At 42.8% G+C, this 24893-nt stretch overlaps 1 protein-coding gene across 2 annotated transcripts in view; it reads right to left on the bottom strand.

The window, feature by feature from the left end:
* Positions 1-24893, bottom strand: part of IL1RAPL2 (interleukin 1 receptor accessory protein like 2) — a 1679520-nt gene that overhangs the window by 1612346 nt on the left and 42281 nt on the right. Inside the window, exon 1 of one of the 2 annotated variants that reach the window (XM_063937357.1) lies at positions 6672-7514. The exons of the other annotated variant lie outside the window; for it this stretch is intronic. The gene's annotated coding sequence lies outside the window, so the exon portion shown is untranslated. Of the gene's footprint in view, positions 1-6671; positions 7515-24893 lie in introns of those variants that run through there. 2 annotated transcript variants of the gene reach the window in all.

Raw genomic sequence — 24893 nt, 5'->3', positions numbered from 1 at the left:
ATACAAAGGATTAATGATGTCTATCCAGTGGCAGAACTTGGGAGTGGTTGGCCCAGGTGCATAAATATAATTTTGGGCCACCCTCCTTCACCCCAACCCAAGTTCACAATATGCCACATGGCAGTGTATGACAGGGAGAGGCAGAGGGTAACAACAGAAGGTAAGGGGAGGCAGAGGATGACAGCAGAAGGCAGTGGGTGACAGGGAGAGGATAACAGGGAGAGACAGTGGGTGGCAGGGGTACAAGTACAATGTCCTGTGTGATGTGGAGAACAGGGGGTATGTACCTTGGTGGAGGCAGGAACACACCAGCCTCTGCTCTGTCTGTGATAATGGCACTCACCCCTTGTGCTTTCCTCAGTTTGGCACTCTGTCAGGTAGACTCCAACAATGCCAGTTACACCAGTTGTGAGCTGCCTTTAATTCACAGACAGCAGTGAATCAGAGTTAATTAGAGGCTGTTAATTAGAGGCAGTATGTGACAGTGATCATCAGCGCTGACAGGTAGCAGGAATCCTCTATGAGCTAGCACACACAAGGTCACCCTGCCTACCTAAGGTAAGGGGCAGGTCCTGCTTATCTCATGTATTCACTGCATGGTGAACAGGAGATACCAGAGAGCCAGGGCCTTAACACTACTAGTTCCATACATATAGGACTGGTGGCATGTCATAATTACTGAAAGCTCCCTTGCAAATAGGAGAAGATGGCTGTCTTCTTAAAAGTATATATATATATATATATATATATAAACATACACATGTAAAAAAAAAATGGATTGGGGCTCATCCAGACAGGATTATTTTATTTTTTTATTTTTTGCAAATTTTCATGTTGACTTTACGCAAAAAACAAATTTGCTTAAAGTGTTCAAAGTACTGTAGGCACACATCCTATGGTTGGCAGCGTCAAATTTTCGGCAGATCAAAACATTAAGAAACAGCACTGGGCTGCATTGGTCTGACATTATCCATGTTCCTGTTATTTTCAAAGTCCTTTGCTATCTTTTACATAGTTTAGCAGAGCGCAACACAAAATTATGGGGTATATTCAATTGAAGTCGGATCCATTCCGACATTCATTTGTTGGAATGGATCCGACAAGGGCTATTTAATGCCATCTCAATTCGACTTTAAAAAAAGTAGAATTGAGATGTGGTAGCTGAGACGGGGAGAGCCGCGGGCAGACGGGGGAGATCAGGGCTACAGCAGAGGCTATAGCAGCATAGCCGGAAGATGTGTCACAGCCGCCGCTCAAGGCAGCGTCCACCCGGCTCCAGCAGGTCTCGCTTGCTGGAGCTGGGTGGATGCTGCCATGAGTGGCGGCTGTGACACATCCTCCGGCTACGCTGCTATAGCCTCTGCTGTAGTGCTGATCTCACCCATCTGCCCGCAGCTCTCCCCCGTTTCCCTGCTGGTCTCCCCCCTCTCCTCCTCTCGGCTTCCTCATCTCAATCCGACTGTTTTTAAAGTCGGATTGAGATGGTCAAAAAGGTGTCCAAAACCTGTCGGCTTTGGCCCCGTTTTCGACAGAAGCATGCGGATCGGCAGCTATTCTGCCGATCCACGTGCTTTTCGACAAGTCGAATTCCTCGACTTGTCAAATAATTTTGGGTTATATTGAATAGGTTGGAACCCCTTCCGACCTAAAAAAGTAAAAAACTGCCATCTTTTCGACAGATGGCAGCTTTCGACTTCAATTGAATATACTCCTATGAGTGATGTAGTCTGCACCCCGACAGTCATAACCCTGGCAAGCAGAATTACGGCTGCGAGATCCTGACAGGGGAAGATGCCAACAACTTCAGGCTGTAAGTACTGTTCAAGGGTTAGGGTTTGGCTTCGGAGGGGGGGGGATTTAGAGTTAGGCTTTGGGTGGGGTGATTGGGAGTAGGGTTAGGCTGTTAAAGGGAATGGTGGTTGGGGTTTGGCTGCTTGGGGTGGGAAAATGGGACGGTTCATGTGCATTGTAGCATATTTGACTGTTGCCACTGTAATTGAATAAATATTACAGTGCAGCTGAGTATCAATAATGATTTAGAAAGGTAAGGATTGACTTACCACTATGCCAGGCAAAGCATTCTTCCCATGTGCACTTGGCGGGGGCATGTGCAGTGGACCTGAAAGCCCAGGGATAGATATTTTATATATATATATATGTATATATATATATATATATATACACTCACACGCACACACGCACACACACACATACATATACCTCATATATATATATATATATATATATATATATATACACACACACCCACACACACAAGGGGCTCTGTTGCGCTCGCCCCTGACCCTGCTCCCCCATCCCCGCCGACATTCTGCTGCCGGGATCCCGCGGACGGTGTGCTGACCGCCGAGATCCTGGCCACCAGCAAAGCATTACCAACCCGTGGCAATGGAAAAAGGGTTGCTTTGAGTACACATTTTACTTTAGGGAAAAGAAAAGAAGTCACACGGTGCTAGGTCTTGCGAGTATGGGGCTTATTTATCTTCAGTTGCAAAATCACAAGTTGGGCGATTATTGGCAGACTGCGCATGTGCTGCTAACACATTATGTGTGCACGGTCTACACTGCAATCGCAATATACTGAAATGCAATCGCAATTTGATTGACAGGTAGTGACGATTTGTGGGTGTTAACATGGCATTTGTGGGGAGTGGTTGGAAAAATGCAGGCAAATCATGGCCGATTGCGGGGCATGTATCTGACGTCAGTTGCAATGGATTGCAAAAAAAACAAACCATGGCGCCAGTGTGACTGTATTCTCATCATTCTGCGTAGCCCTGGGTCTACTGCAATTGTAGATGGTACTTGATTTCTGCGTATGCATCGCAATTTTGAGAATGTATATGCAATTTTGCGATTGCATTGGTGCTCGTCTTTTACCTTTCTGGGCGGCTCTTCACATTCGATTTTTAGCAGAAGCAGGATTGAGAAAATTTACATTTCTGGCTCATTAGCGAACCAAGCTGAATGAGGTCTTATGGGGGAGGGGGGGGTGTGTCTAACACTGCAATCTGTTTCTTGACTAAAAACTGCTTCACAGAGAGAGCTGTTTGGGCTGGTGCAGTGTCCTGATGGAGGATGAAACCATTTTTTCACAATTCTGGCATTTTTCTTCAGATTCTTTGCAGCAAAGTTTCTAGAACATGTTTGTAACAATTTTGTTTCACTGTTGTACAGTACTTTCTGGTACCCAGTCTGCCAAAATAACACCCTTGATAGCAAAGAAAACAATTACATAGCTTTGATTTTGGATTTGCTTTGATGTGCTTTCTTTATTCTTGGTGATGATGGTATTTTTCCACTGCATGGACTGGCGTTTTTTTCTCTGGATTGTACTGGAATATCCATGTTTCATCACAGCTAATAACTTTATCTAAAAAATGCGAATCAGCTTGAATTTGTTCCAAAATGTCTGTACAAATTCATTTTTGATTTTCTTTCTGCTTGGCAGTGAGAAGCCCTGGAACCATCTTAGCACAAACTTTTGTCACGTTATAAAACCTTGAAGCAAAACTTTCCTAACAGTTTCTTTGCTGATGTTTACCATATCTGATATCCTTCAGATTATGTGCAAAGGCTTTCTGGGACGTTCATCATCTTCGACATCCTCACAGCCGTCACTTTTGTGCCACTCAAACACACAAGCACGAATGACATACAATCTGCCGTGTAATCCTCAGTTAACCTACGGAAAGATTTGGTGGGCATTTTATTCAATTTAACTATATATTTTAAGCTAACACATTGCTGTACTTTTGAACTAAGCATTTTTATGACACATGGGAAAAACACAACTTTTTCGAACACTATGTGACAGGAAACTATCTATGTAAGAGGGGGGAAACTTGCAAAAACATTTTGGGATAGTCCAAGGTCAGTGTTTCCCCACTCCCATTTTAATCACACAGCATGGTCTGTTTTTATACAAGTACAGTTTCATTATTTAATAGAATATATATATATATATATATACACACACACACACACACACATACGTACACACAGTATATATACAGTATATATATATATATATATATATATTGATGCATTCAACAACATGCATTTTGTGCAGATAACAGAACAGGCATTGGTATGGTATAATTACTGCCACAATACTTGTTAAATAGGTTTTCCCATGCCAGTGTAGCAGGACTCAAGAAGTCAACCACCACGTATTTCCAAGTGTTTTGTCCAAATTGCCAGTGCTGTGCAATCCTTTGGGAAAGGTTGCAACGCTATCAAGCAGATGCACAGGGATTGCATGGAATATGAATTTGACATGCAGTATGTGAACCAAGACTGAGCGAGCCTTTCAGAAATGGTGTGGTAGCAATATGGGAAAATGTTATGAAACCAATTAAACTGACACAGAGTCAAGAGAATTTATATCTTGGCTATTTGATTCTAGACTTTTATCCCAAGCAGACCATGTTTAAGGGTTTCCATAATCATTTTCAATGGATGGGGTAAAGGCGTTCAATTGACTTAACCAGTCATTGATTTACACAGAGTTATCCTCAAAGTAGGTGTTATCATATGTACGAGGATCCAGATAATAGTCTGACCTAAAAGTCAGTGGTTTCCAAAGTCGGTGCCATGGCACCTGCTGGGGTTTTATAGGTTGGCGGACCAGGACCAAATCAAACTGTTTATGGTTAACATGATAGGTATTAACCAGTGCTGGTGGCTGCCAGTCATAGACTACATAGACAAACAAAAGTGCACCCCCTGTCCCACACCACATAACTAAGCCTTAGGATGACAAATAAGCACAAATTACTTCATTTAATCATTTTGCAATAACTTTTTGGCCTAGGTGTGCCGTGACAAAAAATGCTGAAACTCTACAGTACTGACATAACATTGTTAAGCTAAAATCCAGTAATATTTCAATATGTACAACAAGATTGAATCTGAACTGATCCAGCTACAAAAGGATTACAAAGTTTTTAGAAGCTTGATAAGAAGTCAGCAAAAATCAAAGGTCTTGGCTTAAATAGCCCTAGATAAAAAATGGTCCTTCAACTTAGAGTGTAGATAAAAACTTTGATTTACTTCAGTATTGTGCACCTAGTTACGTTCTTAAATCACAGCAGATGTGCATGCGAGAAAGTTAAAATGTCAGCAATCTCAAGAAAAAACAGCATCCTTCACTGGGAGGCTATAAACATGAAATAGGAATGCAAAAAAGAAATAAATAAAAATCCTCACACACTAAATTGATTTTGTTGAAACTACAAGAAAGTATTCAAGGTACTTTAAAAAAAAAAACTAGAAGGGTATAAGCCCTGTAACAACTGAAATAGTACACTGAGTAACCCTGAATTTGGCAGGGAACCAACAGACATGTAAAAGGGCATCTAAATAACAGAAGACACTATAGGGTCCTGGATAAGGGACAGGGGTCACAGACTGTTACAAATATTTTAAAGTATTTTGTAATTTAAAACTACTATTTGATTCATGTTTACTTACACATTATTGTGCTCATTTTAAAATTTAGTCAGCACTAAGTAAAGTCAAAGCGGCATCTACAATAACACTGATTTTAAGTAAAAGATCCCTGAAATTTGAGATTGTGTACAATCTTTAATGCGTCAAAGCTGATGGTATTACTGTAGATCTTAGTGACAGGTGAAAACATAGCTGTTTTTTTTTTTTTTTACCTTCAGTAAATTTACAATGGTTGATAACCCTGCAACTGACCTAAGAAAACTGCCCAACCCCCCATCCCCCAACACACCCACCAGCTGAGCTTGTGCCTCAATATACTGAAATGACCACTTGTGTAGTCTGTTAGACAGAAATGCCGTTTGCCAGAAATTCTGTTGCGGTCACATGACCTCATGGCCACAGTTTTTATTATTAATAATAATAATAATAATAATAATAATAATAATAAGTTTGTTTATTGAAACCTACTAAAATCTGAAATTTAGCATTTCAAACATTTTCATAGCTAAAGGCCCAGACTTTAAAGTCACAGAAGCACACCATAGCAATAATAAAAACAAACCATAAATAAGTTTCTTTGAATTTAAGTATATACTATACTAGCCTTTACTTCTGAATATGCAGTTTTCACATACACACTATACAAACCTTTTCAAGTCTAATAAATATGTACATGCTGCATTTGTAGTTCATCATTAGAGAAAATTCCCTTGACACCCCCCTGACTCACCTTGCCCTCATCTCTCTCTCTACACGTCTGTCACATGCATTAACCCTTCCCATGTAGCCCTGCACTGTACTTTGCAACATATGTCACACAACTGAATGCAATCCTGTACCAACAACTGATGTAAGTACTATAGACAGGATAAGACAAGTAAAAATATACATACATTGTGCAGATATTCACCAACAATCAATTTTACAGAAGCTACAAAAGAAAGACTACATTAAAATGGTTACATAAGAAAACATCCTCAGTATAACTACTTTTCTAATAAATCACACAAGATAATAAATAGTAAAATGTTACAATTTAATAGTATGTACTTTTTATCTGGACTTAAAAGAAGGATGCTTTTGGGTGTTGATCAAACTTAATCTTGTCCTCCAACAATGTAGGTGTATGATAGAGAAATACATTTATATTTGCCATCTGAGCAGTATACAGCACAGCCAGAATCAGTCTGGGCTCTTACCTAAATGTTCCATGCACTGTACTCCGGAGAAAAGCAGCCAATACTGTAACAGAAATCCCACACATGTGCCAATAGTCCTGCTACAGATACTTGCTACAGCATGAGACGGAAAGGTGCATACTTATTCCCCATATCACACAACCTCCGTAAGTTAGGCATCCAGTCATTGGCACTTAGAAAGTCTTTTCCCAGGGATGTGTCTTGTATCTGGTCCAAGTCACACAGCAGCTGTTTAATTATTATTTGTTGCCCATTTAAAACACGAGCCACATTAATCCATAGTAGCCGTAAACAAAGACCCAATGTCCCTGAGAAGTCAAATAAATCATTTGTTCTCTGTCCAAGCAAAGGGTGCTGAAACCTAAAGTAGCCACTTACTCACATGCATGTAGTGTGTATATCCTGCAGCCACTTACATGGATCAAGTGTGTATATCCCGCAGCCACTTACATGCATGTATTGTATATATCCTGCAGCCACTTACATGGATGAAGTGTGTATATCCTGCAGCCAATTACATGGATGTTCAGTAGTGTGTGTGTATCCTGCAGCCACTTACTCACATGGATGTAGTGTATATATCCTGCAGCCACGTGTTGGGCTGGAAAACCCTGTCACAAAGTGTAGTAAGGGTGAGTTTTCAATGAACATTCCATTACAGAATACAGATGAGCATAGGTCCAGCCTTTAGGGTGATACAGATGATTCCATGGTGGGGTCCTGCAGTGTGGAAGGGTGTTTAGGTCTCAGACTGTGCTGCTGTATTTGTAATGAGAGCTGCAGACTGCTGGCTTCTTCTATTGCAGGCACTCCGTTCCCCTGCCTGATAGACAAGCTGCCTGCAGTCCAATGCTTAGCAGATAGGGGAGGGTTCAATATGTTTCATATACTCACATTCAGCTTAAAGTTACAGAGACATGATGCTGCAATCATTCAAGTGACACCCAGGTCTGCTATAGCAAACAAATGATGGAATATCTATATAGTCATCACTAATTCCATCTAATGCAATATTGCAGATTACCACAGTCTGTAAACAGATTGTTGTGGGGTCAGGGCATAGCATAGCATAATAATGATTTACATTGCCAGGACCACATTTACATGTATCTAGTTTGCATACAGATGAGATTTGTACAGTAGTTGATGTAATACACATGCAGGCACAGACGGAGATTCTATTGGCTCATTTGTAAATCCCCTCTGCAGATCTTAAATATGAAATGGGCTCTTTAAATATGAACAGCAGCTATTCATAACCATTTGTAGCCCTATTAGAAGCCCCTGTGTGCTTTGGCACACCTGGCTCCTATCCACAATGCGCTATTACTTATTATAAGTTAAATAAACCCTTTTAAGGGTTAAAACACACAATCATCCATTTTGACAGAAGATTGTTGTTTCCTATAAGGTGATCTACACATGAACTTTTTAATCACCCTGTAGTGTGCCCAGCGTATTAGATATCACAATTTAATCATGCTGTGTATACATCGCCGATTTATCACCACCATGGACTATAATCGCTCATTCGTGTGATTCTTTCTTCTTTCTATTTTTTTTTTTAGGTGATACAAGTCGGGAAATTATACTTTTACCTGTGTAATAATATTTCAGAGAGATTAATCATCTTAATAGTATAGAGCAGCATGATTTTAAAGCAATAAATCTCACAAGATTTAATTGCAGAGACTAAAAATCACCTTTGTAGCTAAATAAGGTCTAGCTGCAGACAATTAACACAGCCCAGGTGATTGCAGATGGGAGAAAAGTCTGCAGAGTAGAAATATTACTTCTCACTAACAGCTGTATTTACTAACATGCAGAGCTAATAAAGGTTTTCTATCGTTGTCTATCATTTACCGTTATAACTTGCTAAGGAATTTTGCAGGTCTCTGGCTATACTGGCAGGGAGCAATAAAGCTTAACTGACCACTTCTTGTAGGTCACTCTGTCTCTATGCCCATATATAAACCTGCTTTAATCATTAATCTGGACACAAGATGTGGGTGTCCTGCGCTATGTTCGTTTATAAATAACAGAAATGGCCCTAACTGTGTGTAGTTTGTATATTCTCCCCGTACTGGTGTGGGTTTCCTCCGGGTACTTCAGTTTCCTCCCACTATCCAAAAGTATATACTGGTAGGTTAATTGGCTACCAACAAAATTAACCCTAGCATGTGCGTGTACATGTGATAGGGAATATAGATTGGAAGCTCCATTGGGGCAGGAACTGGTGTGAATGGCCAAATATTCTCTGTAAAAGCGCTTTGGAATATGTGCGCTATATAAATAACTGGTAATAAATAAATAATAATAATAATAATAATAGACAGGGAGAAGCCTTACATCTGGCTAAAAACCAATTCTTGCAGCATTTGGGGCTTATTTCTCTTTAATAAATATGGGCCAAAAAAAAAAAGTCAGGTATGCCTTTGTGTAGCATGGAAAGGAATTGTTGTAGTGCTGGAGAGCAGAAGAGGGAATGAAAGATAAACAAAATGCAAATAGAATTCATATTTATTAACTATGATAAATAAAACTCCTGGTTCTTATGGAGCTTAGTTCACAACTAGCACGACCCCTATACTTGATTTTCAATAGTTCAATTAGATCAGGCATGGTACCGAAGGATTGGCGTACAGCTGAGGTAGTGCCATTATTTAAAAAGGGATCCAAAAATCTTCCGGGAAACTACAGACCAGTTAGTTTAACATCTATAGTGGGGAAAATATTGGAAGGAATTCTAAGGGACGGCATACAGGAGTATCTACAGTCCGCTAGGATTATTAGCAAGAACCAGCATGGGTTTGTGAGGGACAGGTCATGTCAGTCCAACTTAATTAGCTTCTACAAGGAAGTGCACAATAATCTTGATCAAGGAAAAGCAGTGGATGTGGTCTTCCTAGATTTTGCAAAAGCCTTCGATACAGTTCCTCACAGGAGACTGATGATCAAATTAAAGGAGATTGGCCTAGGAAAAACTATTTGCACATGGATAAGCAGCTGGTTGGATAGCAGGGTACAGCGAGTAGTGGTCAACGGGAAGTCCTCAACCTGGTCCCTAGTAGTCAGCGGAATACCACAAGGGTCCGTACTCGGACCACTACTGTTCAACATATTTATCAATGACCTAGAAATAGGCCTGGAAAGCACAGTGTCAATCTTTGCAGATGATACTAAACTGTGTAAGGTAATTAATTCAGAATTGGATGTGGAGTCCTTGCAGAATGATCTATCTAAACTTGAACTCTGGTGTCTAAATGGAAAATGAGGTTCAATACAGACAAATGCAAGGTTATGCATTTTGGGACTAAAAACAAACTTGCATCCTACATATTAAATGGGGAACGCCTAGGGGAAACAGAGTTGGAAAAAGATTTGGGGGTATAACTTGCTAAGGAATTTTGCAGGTCTCTGGCTATACTGGCAGGGAGCAATAAAGCTTAACTGACCACTTCTTGTAGGTCACTCTGTCTCTATGCCCATATATAAACCTGCTTTAATCATTAATCTGGACACAAGATGTGGGTGTCCTGCGCTATGTTCGTTTATAAATAACAGAAATGGCCCTAACTGTGTGTAGTTTGTATATTCTCCCCGTACTGGTGTGGGTTTCCTCCGGGTACTCCAGTTTCCTCCCACTATCCAAAAGTATATACTGGTAGGTTAATTGGCTACCAACAAAATTAACCCTAGCATGTGCGTGTACATGTGATAGGGAATATAGATTGGAAGCTCCATTGGAGCAGGAACTGGTGTGAATGGCCAAATATTCTCTGTAAAAGCGCTTTGGAATATGTGCGCTGTATATATAACTGGTAATAAATAAATAATAATAATAATAATAATAATAATAATAATAATAGACAGGGAGAAGCCTTACATCTGGCTAAAAACCAATTCTTGCAGCATTTGGGGCTTATTTCTCTTTAATAAATATGGGCCAAAAAAAAAAAGTCAGGTATGCCTTTGTGTAGCATGGAAAGGAATTGTTGTAGTGCTGGAGAGCAGAAGAGGGAATGAAAGATAAACAAAATGCAAATAGAATTCATATTTATTAACTATGATAAATAAAACTCCTGGTTCTTATGGAGCTTAGTTCACAACTAGCACGACCCCTGTACTTGATTTTCAATAGTTCAATTAGATCAGGCATGGTACCGAAGGATTGGCGTACAGCTGAGGTAGTGCCATTATTTAAAAAGGGATCCAAAAATCTTCCGGGAAACTACAGACCAGTTAGTTTAACATCTATAGTGGGGAAAATATTGGAAGGAATTCTAAGGGACGACATACAGGAGTATCTACAGTCCGCTAGGATTATTAGCAAGAACCAGCATGGGTTTGTGAGGGACAGGTCATGTCAGTCCAACTTAATTAGCTTCTACGAGGAAGTGCACAATAATCTTGATCAAGGAAAAGCAGTGGATGTGGTCTTCCTAGATTTTGCAAAAGCCTTCGATACAGTTCCTCACAGGAGACTGATGATCAAATTAAAGGAGATTGGCCTAGGAAAAACTATTTGCACATGGATAAGCAGCTGGTTGGATAGCAGGGTACAGCGAGTAGTGGTCAACGGGAAGTCCTCAACCTGGTCCCTAGTAGTCAGCGGAATACCACAAGGGTCCGTACTCGGACCACTACTGTTCAACATATTTATCAATGACCTAGAAATAGGCCTGGAAAGCACAGTGTCAATCTTTGCAGATGATACTAAACTGTGTAAGGTAATTAATTCAGAATTGGATGTGGAGTCCTTGCAGAATGATCTATCTAAACTTGAACTCTGGTGTCTAAATGGAAAATGAGGTTCAATACAGACAAATGCAAGGTTATGCATTTTGGGACTAAAAACAAACTTGCATCCTACATATTAAATGGGGAACGCCTAGGGGAAACAGAGTTGGAAAAAGATTTGGGGGTATAACTTGCTAAGGAATTTTGCAGGTCTCTGGCTATACTGGCAGGGAGCAATAAAGCTTAACTGACCACTTCTTGTAGGTCACTCTGTCTCTATGCCCATATATAAACCTGCTTTAATCATTAATCTGGACACAAGATGTGGGTGTCCTGCGCTATGTTCGTTTATAAATAACAGAAATGGCCCTAACTGTGTGTAGTTTGTATATTCTCCCCGTACTGGTGTGGGTTTCCTCCGGGTACTCCAGTTTCCTCCCACTATCCAAAAGTATATACTGGTAGGTTAATTGGCTACCAACAAAATTAACCCTAGCATGTGCGTGTACATGTGATAGGGAATATAGATTGGAAGCTCCATTGGAGCAGGAACTGGTGTGAATGGCCAAATATTCTCTGTAAAAGCGCTTTGGAATATGTGCGCTGTATAAAAAACTGGTAATAAATAAATAATAATAATAATAATAATAATAATAATAGACAGGGAGAAGCCTTACATCTGGCTAAAAACCAATTCTTGCAGCATTTGGGGCTTATTTCTCTTTAATAAATATGGGCCAAAAAAAAAAAGTCAGGTATGCCTTTGTGTAGCATGGAAAGGAATTGTTGTAGTGCTGGAGAGCAGAAGAGGGAATGAAAGATAAACAAAATGCAAATAGAATTCATATTTATTAACTATGATAAATAAAACTCCTGGTTCTTATGGAGCTTAGTTCACAACTAGCACGACCCCTATACTTGATTTTCAATAGTTCAATTAGATCAGGCATGGTACCGAAGGATTGGCGTACAGCTGAGGTAGTGCCATTATTTAAAAAGGGATCCAAAAATCTTCCGGGAAACTACAGACCAGTTAGTTTAACATCTATAGTGGGGAAAATATTGGAAGGAATTCTAAGGGACGGCATACAGGAGTATCTACAGTCCGCTAGGATTATTAGCAAGAACCAGCATGGGTTTGTGAGGGACAGGTCATGTCAGTCCAACTTAATTAGCTTCTACGAGGAAGTGCACAATAATCTTGATCAAGGAAAAGCAGTGGATGTGGTCTTCCTAGATTTTGCAAAAGCCTTCGATACAGTTCCTCACAGGAGACTGATGATCAAATTAAAGGAGATTGGCCTAGGAAAAACTATTTGCACATGGATAAGCAGCTGGTTGGATAGCAGGGTACAGCGAGTAGTGGTCAACGGGAAGTCCTCAACCTGGTCCCTAGTAGTCAGCGGAATACCACAAGGGTCCGTACTCGGACCACTACTGTTCAACATATTTATCAATGACCTAGAAATAGGCCTGGAAAGCACAGTGTCAATCTTTGCAGATGATACTAAACTGTGTAAGGTAATTAATTCAGAATTGGATGTGGAGTCCTTGCAGAATGATCTATCTAAACTTGAACTCTGGTGTCTAAATGGAAAATGAGGTTCAATACAGACAAATGCAAGGTTATGCATTTTGGGACTAAAAACAAACTTGCATCCTACATATTAAATGGGGAACGCCTAGGGGAAACAGAGTTGGAAAAAGATTTGGGGGTATTCATTGATAATAGGCTTAATAACCATACACAATGTCAAAACGCAGTAAAGAAGGCAAGTAAGGTGCTAGCGTGCGTAAAAAAAGGGAATTGAGACAAGGGACTCGGATGTAATCATGCCGCTGTATAAGGCATTGGTACGTCCGCACCTGGAATATTGTGTTCAGTTTTGGGCACCATTGTATAAAAAAGACATCAGTAAACTCGAAAGTGTTCAAAGGCGAGCTACTAAATTGATTAAAGGCCTAGATGGACTGGACTATAAGGAAAGACTTACAAGGCTGAATATGTATACACTAGAAAAGAGGCGCCTAAGAGGAGATATTATTAATATCTTCAAATATGTAAAGGGACATCACAAAGAGTTATCAGAGGAATTATTTATTAAAAGAACACAGTTTAGGACACGTGGGCACTCGCTGCGACTGGAGGAGAGAAAGTTCCGAACGCAACGGAGGAAAGGGTTCTTCACTGTTAGGGCAATCAAGATGTGGAATTCCCTGCCAGGGAAGGTGGTAATGGCGGACTCTGTAATTGGATTTAAAAAAGGAATGGATACATTTCTGAATGATAAAGCTATCCAAGGTTATAATACTTAAAATATCAACGTGGTTAATCCGGGGGTAACATGAGTTATAGTAGCTAACTAGTCATAAAACATTATTTAGCAAGTATGTAGAATCATCACAACTTAAAACAGGTTGAACACAATGGGCAATTTGCCTCTATTCAACCTCAAATACTATGTTACTATGTTGCTATGTTACTATAAGATAATATTCAATGCAAATGGTATAAAGAAAATTGTAAAAGAAAGCCAATCATATCCAGTAGCATCACACACCTGTATCCTCAATGCATATCCCCGTCACATGGGATGACTTCCTCAGGAGAATATGGGGTCATTCCGAGTTGATCGCTAGCTGCTTTCGTTCGCTGCGCAGCGATCAGGCAAAAAAATGGCACTTCTGTGCATGCGCGTCGTACTATTACAACGAATGATGTAGTTTCACACAAGGTCTAGCAAAGTATTTCAGTCGCACTGCTGGCCGCAGAGTGATTGACAGGAAGTGGGCGTCTCTGGGTGTCAACTGACCGTTTTCAGGGAGTGTTCGGAAAAATGCAGACGTGCAGATGCCGCCGGGTATATCCACGGGTGGCTGTGTGTGCAGCCCGGGCCCTCCACTCTGTCAGAGTGGCCGGGCCCGGGACAACTGTACACAGGGCACCCCCTTGATTGCGGCCCTGCGGGCCCAATGGGAGCGGAAACAGTTGTGATAGATACCAGATCATCATGATTCTTGAGCCATAGGTTTTACTCCAAATCACATGTACAGTAAATCAAATAGAAACTTCCATAGTGTTACACTGTATAAAACTTTTATTAAAACAACACATAAAATCCACAGGATTGACTCCTATAAAGCACATAGATCTATCTAAGGGGTGTGGTATGATATGCTGGCACTGGTTTAACCGGCTATTATAAAGCCGAAACCAACATGCCGATTGGATGATTATACCAAATACCAAAATCCTGAAAATGTTGTGCCGACAATGTAGTAATATAGACATCTTGAAATCTCGAACTTGAGGATACCGACATACGGTTCTGCGGACATCACGTTAATACCTACTTATCAGTATACCGAAAGTGTTATAATATATACATCACTTTATATACCAATAATCACAGTACCGACACATAGAAATACAGACAGATCACATATCATACATTATGCAATACCAACACCTAAAAATCCCAACAATCCCTAATCCCGGCCAGTGGCAAACGCAGGATTTGCATGGGGGGGGTTTCCTGAACTGGGTGGAGCCAATCACGGGGGTGGGGACTGAGGTGACCCAGTATATGCTGTGTCCGTAAAACTAGTGTGTGTGTGTGTATATATATATATATATATATATATATATACACATATCTACACATATATAGGGTTCACTATGGTATGCCGGCGGACAGGCTCCCGGCGACCAACATACCAGCGCCGGGAGCCCGACCGCCGGCTTACCGACAGTGTGGCGAGCGCAAATGGGCCCCTTGCGGCCTCGCTCTGCTCGCCACGCTACGGGCACGGTGGCGCGCTATGCGCACCACGCTATTTTATTCTCCCTCCAGGGGGGTCGTGGACCCCCACGAGGGAGAACAATTGTCGGTATGCCGGCTGTCGGGATCCCGGCGCCGGTATACTGTGCGCCGGGATCCCGTCAGTCGGCATACTGAAGACCAGCCCATATATATACCGTGTGTGTGTGTGTGTGTATATATATATATATATATACATATATATATACACATACACACACACACACACACACACACACACACACACACACATATACACATATACATAGCATATTAAACATGCATAATATATATATATATATATATATATATATATACACATACAGTACACGTATATATACACACATGTATATATATCATGTGTGTGTGTTTATATGTATGTATGTATGTATGTATATACATGTGTATATATGTATGCACATGGATATATATGTACTATAATTAAAATAACGTAAACTTTTATTGCACTTACAAGTGCCACCAGGAAGACAGCAGGCTGCAGAGGACGTTAGACAGCCATTAATAATACTCATGCAGCTAACAAAAAAAAAATATATATATTTTTTTTCAGTGGAGGGGGGTTTCTGGGTGCTCGGAAACCCCCCCTGGGTGCGCCACTGCCGACTGACCATATGCTAACACAATACTGAAAAGACCACATACCGACAGCACATCAGACCGCATACCACAATACCGACACCTAAAACCCCGACACCCTTAAATTCTAACTAATAGAGGTGGGGGTAATGTGCATTGATACAATCCTCCACCAGGTTAACATTTTTTTTTTCACTTAGCTGCAGTGCTGTTGCAGGGCACATATGTGTCTTGGGCCAGCCCAGCCACCCCCTGCACATGTGAAAAGAGGGTCAGGTTTGGGGGCTCGGGATGTGCAGAGATTCTGCAGACTGCGTACTCTGCAAACCAAATACAGTGAAAGTGCTGCCCCATCACCCTTGCGGTATTGGTACACCACTAGTTACATCCCTGTTTGCTGTCTGTAGCCAAATGGTTCTGCTTGGATGTTCGGGATGTGGTTTTCTAGGGGTATAACTATATTTACTAAAGTGTGGGTTTACAGAAGTGGAGCTGTTGCTCACAGCAACCAATCACATTCTACTTATCATTTATCTAGGAGCTTCCTGAAGATAATAGCTATAATCTGATTGGTTTAGATGGGCAACATCTCCACTTCTGTAAACCTGAACTTTAGTAAATATGCCCCTCTGAGTAGTGTTTAATGCAAAAGCATAACATGTTATGCTTTATTTTACCCCATAGCGGCACCATTCACATTCATAGAGACATAGAATTTGATGTCAGATAAGAACCACTTGGCCTATCTTGTCTTCCCATTTACGGGGGGTAATTCAGATGTGATTGCTGCAGCAAATTTGTTAGCAGTTGGGCAAAACCATGTGCACTGCAGGTGAGGCAGATACAGAGCCGGCCTTAGGCATAGGCAAACTAGGCAAATGCCTAGGGCATTTGGTATGCTTGGGGGCACCAGCAGCTTCTGCTGATTAAAATGATATGCGGCATGCCTATATTCTGTGTGTGACTGCGGCTGTATCTGCATATGAAATGCTACGTTGCAGTGTATTCCTGGAAATCACTGTAATGTAGCATTTCGTATGCACATACAGCCGCAGTCGCACACAGAATATAGCCATACTGCATATCATTTTAATCAGCAGAAGCTGCTTGTGCGTCCTGGCCACATAGTAATGCAAATAAGATGCATTTTCATAAATAAAAGGCGCCCAACCTTAGCAGAGCTGCCAGCTGACTGATGCCAGGCATCTCCTGCAGAACTAGCGATGATGCTAGGGGGCACCAGCCAAAATCTTGCCTAGGGCATCATATTGGTTAGGGCCGGCTCTGGGCAGATATAACATTTGCAGAAAGAGTTAGATTTGGGTGGGTTATTTTGTTTCTGTGCAGGGTAAATACTGGCTGCTTTATTTTTACACTGCAATTTAGATTTCAGATTGAACATACCCCACCCAAAGCTAACTCTTTCTGCTCTTTCTGCACATGTTATATCTGCTCCCCCCCCTCCCCCCCTCCTCCCCGGCAGTGCACGTTTTTGCCCAACTGCTAACAAAATTGCTGCTGCGATCAGATCTGAATTAGGCCCTACAGTACATACACACAATTACACACTAGGGTTACTTTTTTGTCAGGAGTCAATTAACCTACCAGTATATTTTTGAATTGTGGGAGGAAACCGGAGTACCCAGAGGAAACCTACGCAAATATGGGAAGAATATACATACTCCACACAATATGCCTACTCTGTTTCCTGGCCTACCATCAGTGGACCCCAGTGCAGCACAACTCCTGATATCTGAGGTATTATTTTGTTTGCCAAAGTATCATAAAATCTCAAACATAGTATATATAAATACATAGAAATACATACTATGTGGGGAATAAGGGTCCAAGCGACCAACAGTGTTTTTAAAAAAAATTTTTTAAGAAAACAATATCCTCTGGTATAAAATAAGGCTGGGTTGTAGCTGCTTAGAATAACATTTACTGGTAGAGGACAGTGAAAAAATCACATAAAAGAAGGATTCTTACATAGAGAATAAAAACAATGATTTAAAAATACTAAAAAAAATATAAAAATAAAAAATCAATTTTAAGAGGAACAATATGGAGAGTCATACGAGAGATCATCCAACGCGTTTCGTCAGTCCGACTTCATCAAGTGGTGTCAGCCAAATGAACAAGATCTACATTTATACCTAGTGATGGTTAGGATATAGAAATACATGTTGTAGAAAAATAAATCTATTATATCTCACAGCAAACTCTACACCTTGACCATATTTTCCTCATAATCCATGTTTATTGTTCTCTTTATTCTCAGTGTCAACAGCAGAACGTCTTCCTTTTAACAAACATTATTCAGAACAATGAAAGAAGCATATTGGTTGCTTTGTGCAACTGCTCCACTTTATATCTCTCCAAATATTGATATATCTCCTTCACTGTGTTTGTTGAGGCATAAACTGCAAAACCCAGGCATGGTTTTATTAGTGTTTATACAATGCCCACATATTCTGTAGCGCTTTACAAGAATATTTCAGTCATTCACATCAGTCCCTACCACAGAATAACTTTCAATGTATGGGGGCAATTCAGAGTTAATCGTAGACAGCTAAATTTAGCACATCTATGATCATTTACACTGACATGCAGGGGGACGCCCAGCACCAGGCTAGTCCGCCCCGCATTTCAGGCCCTGCCCAACGCCCCCCCCCCCCCCCCCCCCCCCGCTCAGATACAAAAGCATTGCACGGCGGCAATGCTTTTGTACCTGGTGAGTGGTTCTGTACCTGCGCAGCTCCCATGCACTGGCAGGGAACTACAGCGGCTGCGTGTGACCGCTCCTCGCCAACGATGTTCTAATGCCATCGGCACACCCTGCAACCGTCTCTGCCTGTCAGTCAGGCAGAGGTGATCGCAGCCAGTGAGATGCTGACAGCATCTCCCAGGGCTCCTGGGGTGCGCCCGTGCAGTGCGCACTCTACAAAGTAATTCAAACTGCGATTGCTGCCGCTGCAGCGATATGGTCAGAATTACCCCCTATATTCCCCATCACAAGGACACACGTGTTTTGGCAGAAGCCAATTAAACTACCAGTATGTTTTTGCTGAGTGTGGGAAAACACTGGAGTACCCAAACAGACCCATGCAAATACTAGAAGAACCAACAAACGTCACATAGATCAGCCATGACTGGAAAATGAATTTACGATTTTGAATGAATTTTGTTGTTAACAGTGAAGTCTGGCTCTTCTCAGCCCCAGCCAGCCCAGCAGCCCTGCTCCTCATTTCTGAAAGAAAGAGGAGGAGCTAAGGGAATGAGATAGCAGGCCAGGGGGCGGGCACTCACACTATAAAAAAGTGCACGTCAGCGCTGACATGCAGCCCAGGCAGATGCGGCATCAGGGATTGCCATCTATGTGTTTATCATTGATGGTTACCATCGATGGTGAAATGGTAAGTAACCATCAATGGTTGTAAACTAGGCAATGGGTGACCATCAATGGTTTTACCAACGATTTGTCATCCCTATTCTTTCACTGACTATCCCACGGGTCAATCAGAACCTGTGGGTGGGGCTTCACGGGTGTTGGGGAGCGGAACTATGCACCTTGTAAAGTTACCTTGTAGAAAAAAAACAAAAGAACCATCTGTTTCTCCCCATCAATGGCAAAAGTGTTCGTCATCAATTATAAACCATCGATGATCTGGACTCATCGTTGGTCGATGGCCATCCCTATGCGGCAGGGAGAAGAGATCAAGTACAGCAGTGACAATGCAGTGTCCATGAGGTGACTGACAACGGCAGTTGCATCTAGTTAGACCCGCGGCCACTGCTAAGATATCGCAATGTAGGGCCATAACAGATTTAGCTTCTGTTAATGATAACAGATTCATTCAGTGGCCGGTGCCCTTGAACAGTCGCCTACAAGTGGAACCGGCCCTGAAAATATACATAGCAAAGCTAGTCCTATCTGCCACAGCACAAGCTTTGTAAAAACAATTGGACGCTCCACTCCCTGATCTAACCACACTGCAGACTGTAACCCAAACTTAAGGATGGGCTGTCTAGTGGGAGGAGCACCCTATTCACTTTCAAGGTACTCTCAAGTTTTCCCTCACATACAGTATAACTGGGTTTGTAAACAGAATACATGCAGAACAACAAGGAATGGCATGAATGGGAAGGAGAGAGGTTTACCTGGCTGGTCTCAAATACAAGGAAACCCATGATACTGGTGATTGCATCCAGCCTTTAGATGAAGTAAAGAGCAGTTACACTAAGTTTACAGAACAAGTGATGTGCTGCTGCCTATACCCACGTAAGAACAAATACTACTTTATGTATAAAACAAAGGAGAGATGTATGAAGCATTGGAGAGAGATAAAGTACCGACCAACCAGCTCCTCCTACCTGTCCTTTAAAATGAGCGCGAGAAGCTGACTGGTTGGTACTGTATCCCCATATTTTCTCTCTCCAAGGCTTGATGCATCTACCCCTATGGATGTAATACTGTGCATGACTGTCCATATACAGCATCAAACTGTGGTTAATTAATATCTAATATAGAGAACAAGGATGTCATAGGTTTGATACAGCGATAGATGGAAACTGGGCGTATGGGTTCCGCTTTGCAACCCAGGGAAATATTTGTATATTCATTCATATGAAGAGTAGTGCTCACCCAGTGGCGTAACTAGAAATTTTTCTCCCCCAAGCCAAAAAATTCTTCGCCCCCCCCCCTTCGCGCGCACCAAAAAAGGGGCGTGGTTTTGTTGGAGTGGGCGTGGTTTCGCATAAAGGGGCGTGGCATTGCAGGAAAAGACTACCTTATACCCCAGTTTTGCAACCTGCACGCCCATACGTTGGCCACCACAGGAAAGAAAAATAATCCTGATTCATGCCCCTTACATTATTTGTCATTTTTCCTCCTTATAGTAATGCCCAGTATACATTATGCCACATACTGCAATGGCCCTTAGACATTATTCCACGCACAATAATGCACATGACACAATATGCACACACTGTAATGCCCCAGACACATTATGCCGCACACCGTAATGCCTGTGACACATTATGACAGGAATCGCAATGCCCGTTATACATTATGCTACACACTGCAATGCCCCTGATACATTATAGCACATACAATGTCTGTGACACATTATGACACACACCGCAATGTCCGTGATACATTATGCCACACACTGCAATGCCCGATACATTATAGCACATACAATGCCTGTGACACATTATGCCACACACTGCAATGACCTTGAGACATTATACCACAATGCCCGTGATATAGTATACCATACACCGTAATGCCTGTGACACATACCGCAATGCCCTGCCCGTTATACCCTATGCCACACATCGCAATGCCCGTTATGTATTATGCCACACTGCAATGACCCTGAGACATTATACCACATACCACAATGCCCGTGATATAGTATACCACACACCGTAATGCCTGACACATTATGACACACACCACAATGTCCGTGATACATTATGCCACACACTGCAATGACCCTGAGACATTATATCACATATCACAATGCCCGCGATATAGTATACCATACACCGTAATGCCTGTGACACATTATGACACACACCGCAATGTCCGTGATACATTATGCCACACACCGTAATGCCCATTACACATTAAGTCCTACAGTAAGGCTTCTAATTACTTTTCAATTACCTGCTCGTTGTCAGGGGTTTCATGCACTGGGTGTCATGCTCGTTGCCAGGGGTTTCATGCTCTTGGTTCCATGCACGGTGCCAGGGGTTTTCATGCTCAGGGTGTCATGCTCGTTGCCAGGGGTTTCATGCACTGGGTGTCATGCTCGTTGCCAGGTGTTTCATGCACTGGGTGTCATGCTCGTTGCCAGGTGTTTCATGCACTGGGTGTCATGCTCGTTGCTAGGAGGTAGTCCTTGTTGCTAGGGCTGTGCTCCCAGTGCCACATATGTCCCCAGTGCCAGATATTCCCCCACGGTGCCAGGTACTTACATGCCCCAGTGCCAAATATAGTCCCCCCCCCATGTGCCAGGTACACATATACCCCCCCAGTGCCACATATGCCCCCAGTGCCAGATATTCCCCCCCAGTGCCACATATGCCCCCAGTGCCAGATATGCCCCCAGTGCCATATATTCCCCCCCAGTGCCAAATATGCCCCCAGTGCCTTATATGCCCCCAGTGCCAGATATTCCCCCCAGTGCCAAATATTCCCCCCAGTGCCATATATGCCCCAGTGCCAGATATCCCCCCCCCCCAGTGCCATATATGCCCCCAGTGCCAGATATTCCCCCCAGTGCCATATATGCCCCCCGTGCCATATATGCCCCCAGTGCCAGATATGCCCCCCCCCAGTGCCAGATATGCCCCCAGTGCCAGATATTCCCCCCCAGTGCCATATATGCCCCAGTGCCAGATACCCCCCCCAGTGCCAGATATGCCCCCAGTGCCAGATATTCCACCCAGTGCCAGAAATGCCCCAGTGCCAGATATTCCTCCCTCCCCCCCCGTGCCATATATGCCCCCAGTGCCAGATATTTACCCCCCCCGCCGTCGCTTTTTGGAGGGACACGGAGGGCACAGCTCGTCTCTCCTGTGTCCCTCCTGCTGCATCATCTCCGGCGGCCGCGGGTCTAATAGGGGGAAGTGCCGGTTCGTGAGCCAATTAGAGCTCTTGGACGGCACTTCCCCCTATTAGACCCGCGGCCGCCGGAGATGATGCAGCAGGAGGGACACAGGGAGGCGCGCTGTGTGCCCTCCGCTCCGTGTCCCTCCAACAAGCGGCGGAGGAAAGAGACTGCAGACTGACATGCGGACGCTCGTCCGCATGTCAGTCTGCTGTAAATCAGTGGCGCCCCCGCAGCCCCTCGCCCCCAAGCCACCGCGAGGACTGCGGGGGCAGTAGTTACGCCACTGTCCTTGCATCGCTCACTGCCGGTACATTTGATTTGCTACTAATCATCACCATCAGTGTGCACTTGCACTAGCTCTATACTATGTGCAACAGATACATCTGACAACAGGTGTAATGCCGCCCTTATGCCCAACTCTGCACAGCACGAAGTTCCATAAACACGCCCTCACTGATCCATGCCTTCATTTCAGGTCAGATTTGCTTCTTGTGTAGAGGGTCTCACCTGTAATTGCATCGCACAGTTCTGGAGGATGTGCAGTGCACACTGTGAAGGCACGCAGGATGTGCCCCACAAAGATGCATGCTTTCAATTTGGCACCAGGCCACTATTGTCTGTCCATCAGGCCACTATTGTTCTACCCCCATTGCGTTCGATCCCCCCATTTTGTTTACGCAAATAAAAGTAAAAAAACAACAACACAAAAACAAACACTTTTCCTCCTGAAATGTACTGGACGATGGATACTGACTTGATAGACTTATCTTTTGGGTTGGGCCTCAGATTGCTTTAAGCTCTCTCTTGAGCTGTTTTCTTCAACACTTCATAGCTCACCAGCTTCACGTCCGCTGCCGAGTCAGGAGAGAGCGTAGCGCTGACTGAGGCTCAACTCAGAGAGCCAAATTTAGCAATTAGTATACAGAGCTAATTAAATTACACACTTTCATGTAGACAGGAAGAAGGGAGAACAACACAGTTTTCGTTTTGACATACACATGGTCGAAGTTGCACATTTTTAAAAAGATAATTTTATATACATAGTAAATCTTAAACCCAAAATCCCCAATTTGGTAATAATGCAGGGACCTGTTTAATGTACAATAGTCCACAAATCATTTTTCATACCCATAAATGGTGTCTTGCCACAGCCTAGGAGACAGGTAGAGAATGCTGCCTGATCACTTTGCTTGGGTGTAATTCACAATCAGAGCGGCTGGGCAGCATTCTCTACATGCCACCCAAGAACCTCAGGAGGCACCAGCCCAGAAGACAGATGGCCTCTGACCCAGAACACCCCTGCTCGAAGGCCCCTAGAATCATGGGGCCTTGATCATCTGCCCAGTGTGCCTATACGATAAGATGGCTCTGCCTGGGATCCCATACTTCCCAGCACCACAGGACACTACTGTTCTCATTGCCTGATGTCCCAGTAAACATTGGCACTCAGGCTCCAAGGGTTCACAACAGAAGATAGGCATTGCCAAATGGGGAAATAGCTACACTGTAGGTGCACAGCTTGATGTAACGTTTCCCAGTGAAAACAGCAATGGTGCTATTTCTCTGTAACTGTGAGATGCTCTCCAAAAGTATACATTTGTATATCATATTGTTTAATTAGAAAATGAGAAGATTCCTGATAAAATCCTGATACAAAAGAAACAAAAACAAAGATACTTATTAGTTAGACTCATCAGTGAGGAGATCTGAGAGCATGCAGACATAGAGCAAGAGATCTACAGTGGAGAGGCAAAGTGCTGCCTAGTAAGCGATGCGCATTATAGGCATGGGCATAACTCCCAGAGGCAATTTAGATGCCTGCCTCTGGGCTCCATGCCCTAAAGGGGCACCTCCATGTACAGCAGCACTTGTGTGGTTTACGGGATCCAAATGTGACTGCTGCCCTTCCAGTGGAGCTCTGGAGTGCACCCACTGCCTGCTAACACCTGCAATAGGGAATAGAATGGCCCCTGCCTGGTACTGCGCAGCCTGCACTGCAGCAAGTGACGGTGCACCTGCCGTAAAATACTGATTTTGCATGCTGTGCTGCAAATGGCTGAATCACAGTGTATCTGCAGCCCTGCCTCACTGTGGGCTCCGGTCCCTGTAGACCGGCTGAGAGCGCTAGCTATATAATTATGTAAGTTGTGTATCTTTATACACACACACTAACACACTCACAACATATTTGTTTTCCCTTTTTTTTAAGGAGGTGGGGTCACCAAACTCCAACTTGCCTTCGGGAGACTGGGATAAACTTACACCCCTGTAAACTTATGGCTACATAGATGAAGAAATACTACCAGCATCCCATTTGATTTAAAATGTTTAAAAGATAATGGGGGTCATTCCAAGTTGTTCGCTCGCTAGCCGCTTTTCGCAGAAATGCACACGCTAAGCCGCCGCCCTCTGGGAGTGAATCTTAGCTTAGCTGAATTGCG

This window comes from Pseudophryne corroboree, chromosome 8 (assembly GCF_028390025.1).
Source record: "Pseudophryne corroboree isolate aPseCor3 chromosome 8, aPseCor3.hap2, whole genome shotgun sequence".
Lineage (NCBI taxonomy): Eukaryota > Metazoa > Chordata > Amphibia > Anura > Myobatrachidae > Pseudophryne > Pseudophryne corroboree.
Note: the sequence above shows the minus strand (reverse complement) of the source record. Positions and strands in the feature narration are given on the sequence as shown.